This window comes from Nanorana parkeri, unplaced genomic scaffold (assembly GCF_000935625.1).
Source record: "Nanorana parkeri isolate BGI_ZX_2015 unplaced genomic scaffold, ASM93562v1 scaffold1180, whole genome shotgun sequence".
Taxonomy (NCBI): domain Eukaryota; kingdom Metazoa; phylum Chordata; class Amphibia; order Anura; family Dicroglossidae; genus Nanorana; species Nanorana parkeri.
The window spans coordinates 259262-269154 of NW_017307448.1; the positions used below are offsets into that span (position 1 = coordinate 259262).

At 46.4% G+C, this 9893-nt stretch overlaps 1 protein-coding gene across 1 annotated transcript in view; it reads right to left on the reverse strand.

Moving 5' to 3' along the window:
- The window catches only part of LOC108796840 (brain-specific angiogenesis inhibitor 1-like), a 368891-nt gene that overhangs the window by 222721 nt on the left and 136277 nt on the right, over positions 1-9893 (reverse strand). The gene's annotated exons all lie outside the window — the stretch shown is intronic.

Genomic DNA, 9893 nt, shown 5'->3' on the forward strand with positions numbered 1-9893 from the left:
GGGGAGGGAGGGGCAGAGGGGGGGGGGGGATGGAAGCCAGTGTAGGGATCGGCAGAGGGAGGTTGCAATCACTGAGCAGTTGGTTAGGTGAATGAGTCTAGCAGCTGCATTCATGGTAGACTGAAGGGGGAGGAGCCTGTGTAGAGGTCGGCCAATGATCTAATCATTTCCTTCTCCATCCAGAACTAGATACAAAGCAGTTTAATATTTCCCAGAAACTTTTCTATCAAACCAAATAAAAAAAAAAATTCACTTCCATTCCTCATAAAAGATAAAACAAATTCTCCATTTATAGCTTTGGAAATTGGAACATCATAAAAAAATCCACAAATGATACAAAGTTTCAATCTCGCCTCTTGATGAAGAAAGCTTGTACGGTAAATGTCGCCGTAGTAGGAGGAGCTACATTGTATCTAAACCTTGCATTGTACCGCGGCCCTCCTCAGACACTTGCCATGATCTAACCATCTCGCTCTCTCGTTACCGGCATCGCCATGACAACAGTCTTGTGGAATTACTATGTAAATATATGCCAGCAATAATATTGTTCCTGGGAAGGTGTAGCAGTGTGGAGTTAGATGACGGCCTCATTAGATATTCACATATTTATTGCTTACTACTTCGCGTGAAATATTGCCGAGCGCAGTAATTATAAACTTCAGAAAGAATTCGGGATGTAATATCGGCTACAAATAACTCGTTAGATGTTCCTCAGCGTGAGGAGACTGGAAATGTCTCTCAGCGTGGTACAGAAACGCCGAGCAAAAAATAAAAAAAACTCCTCCGTGCCTTCCCAACCCGTCAAATAAATGACCGAAGCGTCTCACGGCATGCAAAAGAAAAAAAAATGAACTACAAAATGTGCTGCCGCTCTGTGCTGACTGCTCGGGGATCACCTGACATGCTGAACGGGGGTGCGGAGGATTTAATTGGAGACATAAAGTAACAAGGACTAAAATCCATCATCGTAATGGTTCCTGATTGTGTTTTCATTGTCTCTGTGTTCACGCTGGCGTATTTATCCCCACTTCCTGTCCCTGCGACACTGGGACAGGAAGTGGGGGCAAATCTCACAATGGGGAGACAGCAGATTCTAACCCCTCTACACTGATGTAACTTCTACCCCTTCCCCACTAATGTATTCTCTAATCTCCCCACTGATGTATTCATGTTGGAACAGGAAGGAAGTGTGTCTATGGGAATGTTGGACCATTTGTGAGGTCAGGTAGTGATGTTGGGGGAGGGGCTCGCAGTCTCCGCTCTAATTCATCCCAAAGGTGTTCTATGGGGTTGAGGTCAGGACTCTGTGCGGCCAGTCATGTTTCTCCACCCCCAACCCCCCCCATCCATGTCTTTATGGACCTTGCTTTGTGCACTGGTGCGCAGTCATGTTGGAACAGGAAGGGGCCGTCCCCAAACTCCTCCCACAAAGTTGGGAGCATGAAATTGTCCAAAATGTCTTGGTGTGCTGATGCCTTAGTTCACTGGAACTAAGGGGCGGGGCCCAACCACCGAAAAACAACCCCCCTCCCCCATACTGCCCCCTCCACCAAACGTTACACTTGGCACAATGCAGTCAGGCAAGTACCGTTCTCCTGGCAACCGCCAAACCCAGACACGCCCATCGGATTGGCAGACAGAGAGAAGCGTGATTGGTCACTCCAGAGACCACGCCTCCCCTCCTCTAGAGTCCAGTGGCGGCGCGCTTTACACCGCGGCATCCCACGCTTTGCATTCCATGAAGCTCTCTACGCACTGTTGTTGTGCCAATCTGAAGGCCGCATGGAGTTTGGAGGTCTGTAGCTATTGGCTCTGCAGACAGTTGGAAAACGTCACGTGCAGGTCTGGTTATTATTAGGGCTGCGGAAATTAACAATTAATTTCTCGATTAATCGTTAATCTTTTTGATCGATTAAAACATTTTTGATCGCTAATGAAAATACTCACCTCTCCGCCGGCTTCCGGGAGTCCCGTTGGAGATCCGGTAACGTCACGGACATCGACGTCACCGGACTCCTCCCCCTTCCCCAAGTGGATCAGTCGGCTAACCAAGGGAAGGGGGGAGGAGTCCGGCGACGTCGATGCCCCCAAGTGGCTCAGTCGGCTAACAAAGGGAAGGGGGGAAGACTCCGGTGACGTTGATGTCCGTGACGTCATCGGACTCCTACCCCCTTCCCTTCGTTAGCCGACGGAGCCACTTGGGCCGGTGAGTTTGCCCAAGAAACTTTCTGCACGAGCGCCACCCGGGCATTGGCCTATACACATACAGCGCAGCAATGAAGTACAGGTATTCCTCACTTAACGACCGTGTTCCGTTCCTACGACCAGGTCGTTATACGGATTAGTCGTTAAGTGAGGAACTCTATACAGTACTGTACTGCATTAGTACAGTACAGTATAGCGTTGCCGATGTACAGTACCGAACAGTGTACTGTACATCGGGCAATGGAAATACTTACCGGGACCCGCAGTGAAGATCGAAGGACGTCACTTCCGCCGGCGACACGGCGCACTGACGCTGACGTGCAAGGTCGGAGGTCGATCGGCGGTCCGTCGTAAGTGCGAGTGGTCGCAAAACAGGTAAGTCGGTAAGTGAGGAACATCTGTAATGAATTGAACTAGGATCACACTAATCCAGCACGTTATTGTTCCGAGTTGCCCCACTCAAGCGGCGGCCATATTGAGTGGGGCACGTGAGATTAATAACGTGCTGGATTAGTGTGATCCGAGTTCATTGTATTACTTCAGCGCTGTGCTGTATGTGTATAGGCCAATGTAGTTGGATCTGTATGTGCGTTATCATTAATCGAACACGAAAATTGTAATCAGTAACCGCCCTAGTTATTATATATCTATGGAAGCGGTATGTGAGTAGAACTCTGAAGCACCTGCGGGCACTACACAAGACTGGCGCGGGTATCAGGGCACATGCAGAACCTGTGATTGGGTATAATTGTTGGAGTAACTGTGCGACTTGTATTATTTTCTGTGCAGGTCATAACTGATCAGACCATTGCTGGTGGCCCCCTGAGAATAGTTACTTTGTATACTTCCAAAAACGTCTTATTTATGACAATAACCTCACTGATTTTAAACGAAACAAGGAGCAGAGCCTGGAAATGGAGCGCGGAGGTAAAAAATCCGCCACAAGACCATAAAAAAAGCAGAGAGTGTGAAAAATATCGATAGGGAGAGTAAACGAATGTGAATGAAGGATGATAATGGACAGGAGCCGGAGATTGATGACGGCCAATCTGTGCTGTAAACTGATAAGATAAGGCAGACTGGACAAGGCAGGATAATGGAGAGAGTCCCTCTGACACAATGGGCAATGAAGGGGTCAATAGGGCAGACAGAAAAGACAGGAAGGAGCCCGTAATAATAACCTTATCATGGCAGCTGTCATAAAAATTAATTTCAGAATTCTCTATGGGTCGTCTCAGACAAGCTGCAGAGCTTTGCTGGCCACCAAATGTGCACATGCAGACTGACTGCCCATAGCTATAAGTCTGTGATGGTTCTCATTCATCCAGGTCATTGTATATCTGTAGAAGGTCCCCATCATTCAGGTCATGGTATATCTGTAGAAGGTCCCCATCAGCCAGACCATGGTATATCTGTAGAAGGTCCCCATCATCCAGGTCATGGTATATCTGTAGAGGGTCCCCATCCGGTCATGGTATATCTGTAGAAGGTCCCCATCATCCAGGTCATGGTATATCTGTAGAAGGTTCTCATTCATCCAGGTCATGGTATATCTGTAGAAGGTTACCATCATCCAAGTCATGGTATATCTGTAGAAAGTTCTCATCATCCAGGTCATGGTATATCTGTAGAAGGCTCTCATTCATCCAGGTCATAGTATATCTGTAGAAGGCTCTCATTCATCCAGGTCATGGTATATCTGTAGAAGGCTCTCATTCATCCAGGTCATAGTATATCTGTAGAAGGCTCTCATTCATCCAGGTCAATCCAGGTCATGGTATATCTGTAGAAGGTCCCCATCATCCAGGTCATGGTATATCTGTAGAAGGTCCCCATCATCCAGGTCATGGTATATCTGTAGAAGGCTCTCATTCATCTAGGTCCAGATGTTTTGATTTATTTTTTACAGACGTAGCTATAAGGATCTGCTTGCAGGGCCATGAAAATGCTAAAAATGTGGTGGGGATGGGATGAGCATCACTGGAAAAAACAGTCACTTATCTCAGGGGACCGTTAATGATCAGATTAACTCTCCAATCAAATTACCAGTGAGTGAGGTTGGGGGCCTACCATAGGCAAGAGGTCTACAAATAGGCACATTTAGATCTTTTTGTATCTGTCTCACCAAGATGAGCCTCGATCCATCATGTGACTTGGCAGGCTTGGTAAAGCAATGCATTAGCGGTTAACTAATTGGTGACAGTATGGGGAGGGGCAGTAATGTGTAAGGGGCTCTAAAAGGAAGAAGAGACCAGCAGACAGGACTTCTCTGAAGTATGCAACTTTAACTACTTCACTGTTACCAGCTGATACATTTATAACTTCTTCTATGTCTGTGGGTTCTGGAACGTTCAGACATAGAAGACCAGACTCCAAATAAGCACTTCCAATTGCCCTGGGGGCAGGGGTGGGTGACCAGGCCTGAAGGGTGAAAAAATGGACAGAGGAACATCTGCTGTTGGAAGCTTTCAGTTATTATATTAAACTTGGACCTAGACAGAAGGAACACGGAGTTGGCACTCTGGCATTGATTAGCCTCTTTGAGGAAGCAGGGCAGGAAGGTGGCACCCTAGGCCTTGACCTATGTGGCCTACAGGAAAATTCTGGCCATGAGAAGTATTGAGACCTAGAGTGTAAGCTTTATGGATAACTCTCACCTCTACCCCTCCCCCATAAGCTGCTTTATAATAACCTTCTAAAAGGACAAAGTATCTAGAAATCTTCGATGGACCTCTATACATGCTGAGGAGCCGTCCTGGGATTGGCCCAGTTTTTGAGATAGAGTTAGTAGTCTGAGAGTGTCTGAAGGCAATTTCTATTGAGCCCGACATGTTACCGCGTTACCACAAAGTCTCTTCCTGACTGCTGTCTGTATTTCTATAAATGGCAGCTTTCAATTTGTAGCAGGGTCTGATACCATGTCAGCCATTCATATATGCAGAATGTTTGGGGTTCAGGTGGTACCCTTTATTGGTTAACTTCTGTTATTAAAGATGTAAGCTTTACAGATCTTAGGTTCCTTCCTCGGGCCATATACAGTAGATATCTAGGAAGAAACCCAAGGTCCCCAAAGCTAGTTAATCCATAAAAACTATCAGTAAGGGGTCTATTTATAAACAATTCGCAAAGCCATTCGCCTTGTGAATCTTTGTGAACATTCGTGTCATAGAGAAAAAAAAAACATTCTTTTCAGGTCGAATGTAATGTGCTGTAATACTTCATTATGGCCACTAGATGGAGCTGAGGAGCATAGGAAATAAACGCTTTTTCTCGATGTGCCTTGAGCTCCCTCTAGTGGCCATAAATCATTATTTTCTGAATGTCACATTCAACTTTTGAAAGGAAATATACTCAGAAAATCTGTTTTCACCTCTATTTGCAAACATTCGCAGAGATTCGCAGGGCGGTCGGCTCTGTGAAATGTTCATCAGTAAACTTTCTGCGGCTTTCCATTGGAAATTACTAATGCTAAAAGCTCCAGTGACGTCAGCGATGACTCCCTCATCCTTCCACGTGGTTGGTGTCTCTGGCTGTTGGGGAAGGTCGGTGTGAACCAGCAGCGGAGACACAGATGTGATGGATCACCACAAGAAATTAACTTCATTTTAAAAGTCTCTTGTGAGCTCTGACGTCATTTCGGGTCAAACAGGAAGAGGGGACGCCGGAGACGGCTGAAGGTCATCGTTGCACTTTGGGGATTCGGTGCCTGACTCTACCCGTTCTGAGCGACCGCAGGTTTTATACTTAATCAGCATGAGTGATACATTGTAACACCCGAGCCAAAACCGCTACATACTAATACACAAGATCCATCGCCGTGTCATCTTCATCACCGGGATGGTTCTCCATCATTTACCATTATCATTATTACGCACATTACCCAACGCATGCCCCAGTTTTTTGTGGCTCGTCAGCCATAATTTGTTTCCATGTCCAAATAATTGTATCTATACTTAAAGTGTTCTCTCTGCCTAGCTCATAACAACCTGGGAGGCTCCTTGTGGCATCCCACCCAGAGCAGCAAAAAAGCTAGGAAGACCCTTTGGTGCTGGAAACATTTTACAATGATAGGAAACAAGTTGGTGATCTGACGTATCCAAAATCTACCTAAAGCAGGGATCCCAACCTGAAAGAAGCCATTTCAGGGAGGTGTCCTTCTCATTTCAGGGAGCGGAGCGTCCGGGAGAGTTGGGATGTCTGCTAAGACAAGACAAACTCTTCCGGGTATACATTACATAACACTTAAAGGAGAACTGCACTTTTTGCAAAATAAATGACAATAATGATATAAAATTGCATTGGCTTTTAAATTTCCTGCCTGTGTAATTGGCTGACTTATCTGCACAGAGCTACAAGTCAGATGTTAGGCATCCCCTGCAATAGGAGTTTAGTCTTTGGTGCGACACTCCCTGAAGCTCGTCCTCTTCTAAAGGAGATGCGGCCACTGCGGCTTCCCTTGTTACAACACTGAGATTGCTCAGTCAATAGTAATGAAGGCATTTTCAGAGTGTAAGCCCTCAGGGGCGGGGCCCTCCTTACCATCTTGTCTTGATTTGTATTGCGATTGTAATGTCTTCCTTAGGCCCCGTTCACATGTAGCGAATTATCGCGCGATTTCCGCCGCAATATCGCGCATTTTTGCAGCGCGATATCGTGAGAAGTCGCCGGCCAATGCTATTCAATGGAGCTGTCTTAACTCCATGTCGCGCGTCGCGCGTCGCTTCTACCGGACCCTTTTTTCGGCGGATTTTGTGCGATTTTGCCTTTTTTCTATGGAGCCCGACGGAGAAGGTCGCGCTACCGTCGCTGGATCGTCGCTGGAACGTCGCCCCGAAAGTCGCGCTATCCCGGCCGTGCGGATCCGCTGCAAAAGGTATGTCGCTACGTGTGAATGGGGTCTTATATTGTACAGCGCTGCACACACTGTGGGCGCTATATAAATCCTGTATAATAATAATAATATCCTCCTATTCAGGAACCAGCTTGAGGAGGACAGCAGACAACGGGATGAATGCGGCCGAAGTCCCTGCAATGTGTATCAGTTTCCTGTAGAGAATTGTATATTGTTCAACAAAACTGGATTCACACTTCACAGACCCATCGATGGCCAAATCCAAAACCTGAGTGCAAAGTGTCTTTGTAGTTTCCCCCCATAATGACTTTTTAGTGAGGGTCCGGTGAGCGCTCAGCACTCTCCTCACGTCAGTAAAAGATTGCAGGCACATCAATACCGCGGACAATCACACGCCGCCACCCTCTGCGTGTGTGATACGAGTTGTCATTGATTAAGTAAAGATGTGAAAATGAAAGAGAGAAGCTGATTGGTTGCCGTGCACAGCCGCTCCAGATTTTGTCTGCCCCAGTTGTGGTAAATTCCCTTCATTGTGTTTAAAGGAGAACTATGGGGTCAGTGTTTTTCCCCATAGTTCTCCTTAGGGTCACAGGGGGACACAAACTAGCGTCCTCCCGTCACCCTAAGCTCAGTATATAGGGAGCTACAGCTTGCGGTATACTGAGACGCCGCAGCCGGGACGGATCCCGACATTACTGTCGGGATCCACCCAGCTGCGTGATTGACAGCTGGCTCCGCCTATCTAGAGACAGAGCCAGCTGTGCCCGCCCCCTCCCCCGTCCCTTTCGCCAGTCAGCGCTGGCAGATCGGAGCGGGGAGGGGAGAAACCCTGCAGGGAGCCGTGAGTGACAGTCACGGCTCTCTGCAGGGACAGGATCGAGAAGTGAGCGAGCGACGGTATGTAATCTCTCACCTTCCGATCTACTGAGCCGACCTGTGACGGTCTCATTGTCACAGGTCGGCTAGGACTATGAGGCTGAGTGATTTTTACTCTCCTCATAGTTCTCCTTTAAAGTACTTTTCCACTTTCAGGGGTAAAAAGAAGCACGTTACCACCCGGCAGAGGAATCCCGAATGAATATCCCCATCAGTCAGGTACCAGCACCTTCTATTATTTATTAAATGAATGCCCTGAGCGGTAAAAGTTATCAAACTGCTTATTGGTGTAACCTTTTCCCACATGTGTATAAAAAAATATATATACCATCATATCACACATGAAAAGAATAATTCTAAATACAATGGGGGGGGGGGCATCAAAACTGAACTGGAGCTGACAAAATCTGGAACAGTTGCCTACGGCAACCAATCAGCTTCTCTTTTCAGTTTGTTCAATTAGGTTTGAAAATGAACGGTGGATACAGATCGGTTGCCATGCACGGCCGCTCCAGATTTTGTCTGCTTTGATCCAGTTTCGATCAATTCTCCTCAATGTATCTATAGGGGTCTATTCACGAAGCTGCTGAGGGCAGCCGAGTGAATGACCGATCTGAAGTGAAGTGAGCCGAACGCTGTTCGGCTATTCACTTCAGGCTGGTACGGCTGATTTCAGCCGTACATCGCTGAGCGGCATTCGGCTCGGCTGTTCTGCTCGGTCCCTCAGAGGCACTGATGTAATAATAAAATCTATAAAAATAAATACATTGAGAAATGTATCAATGTTAACAAAACATTCCGGGATGTATAATACATAAAAAGTATCTATATAAACAAAATAATCCGGGATGTATAATGATAATAAAATGCATCAACGTAAACAAAACAATCCGGAATATACTATGTGATAATAAAAATGTATCTATAGTAAAAAAAAAAAAAAAAATTAAGCAAATTGATAAATGTATCAATGTTGACAAAACATTCCGGGATGTATAATATAGAAAAAAAAAAGTATCTATATAAAGGAAATGATTGGGGATGTATAATAATAAGAATGTATCAATGTAAGCAAAACAATCCAGGATAATAATAATAATAATAATAATAGAAATGCATCTTTGTAACAAAATAATTTGGGATGCATCATAGTAACAATGTATCAATATTAACAACCCCCGGGGTGATAGATGTACGGTATCAAGCGCAGAGTCCTTCAATCATTTATGTTCTATTATTTGGAGCCGGGACGTGATCCTCTTATGAGGTTTGCAGCCGCCTTGCTCCTAAGCTTTGCCACCCAAAAACTAACGTTTAAAACCCCGGGGGCAATTCCTGATTCTGCTCCGCCACTGCCACTCCGCACAGGATAAACATGAAACCACTAAAGCCCATTCCGCATCTTCACTGGGACAATAGGAGAAGGGAAATCCAACATTTTGAGTTGTCACTAGAACAGGAATAAAGGAGAAATCCCTACACTGGCCTCCATCCCCCGCCCCCCTCTGCCAATCCCTGCACTGGCTTCCCCCCGCCCCCCTCTGCCAATCCCTGCACTGGCTTCCACTCGCCCCCCTCTGCCAATCCCTGCACTGGCTCCCACTCGCCTAGAGGATAAAATTAAAAATATTAACAATCAGTTACAAAGCCTTCCACAACTCCACCCCCGTCTATATCTCCAACCTCGTCTCACAGTATCACCCTAACCGCCCCCTCCGCTCATCCCAAGACCTCTTTCTTTCCAACTCCCTCATCAACTCCTCCCATACTCGCCTCCAGGACTTCTCTAGAGCCTCTCCCATCCTCTGGAACTCTTTACCCCAACCGGTCCGTCTATCTCCCACTTTGGCTGCCTTTAGGCGTTCCCTGAAGACTCTTCTCTTCAGGGAAGCCTATCCCACCTCAACCTAACCACTGAACCATCACATTCTCAAACAATTCATCCCCACACAGCTACCTC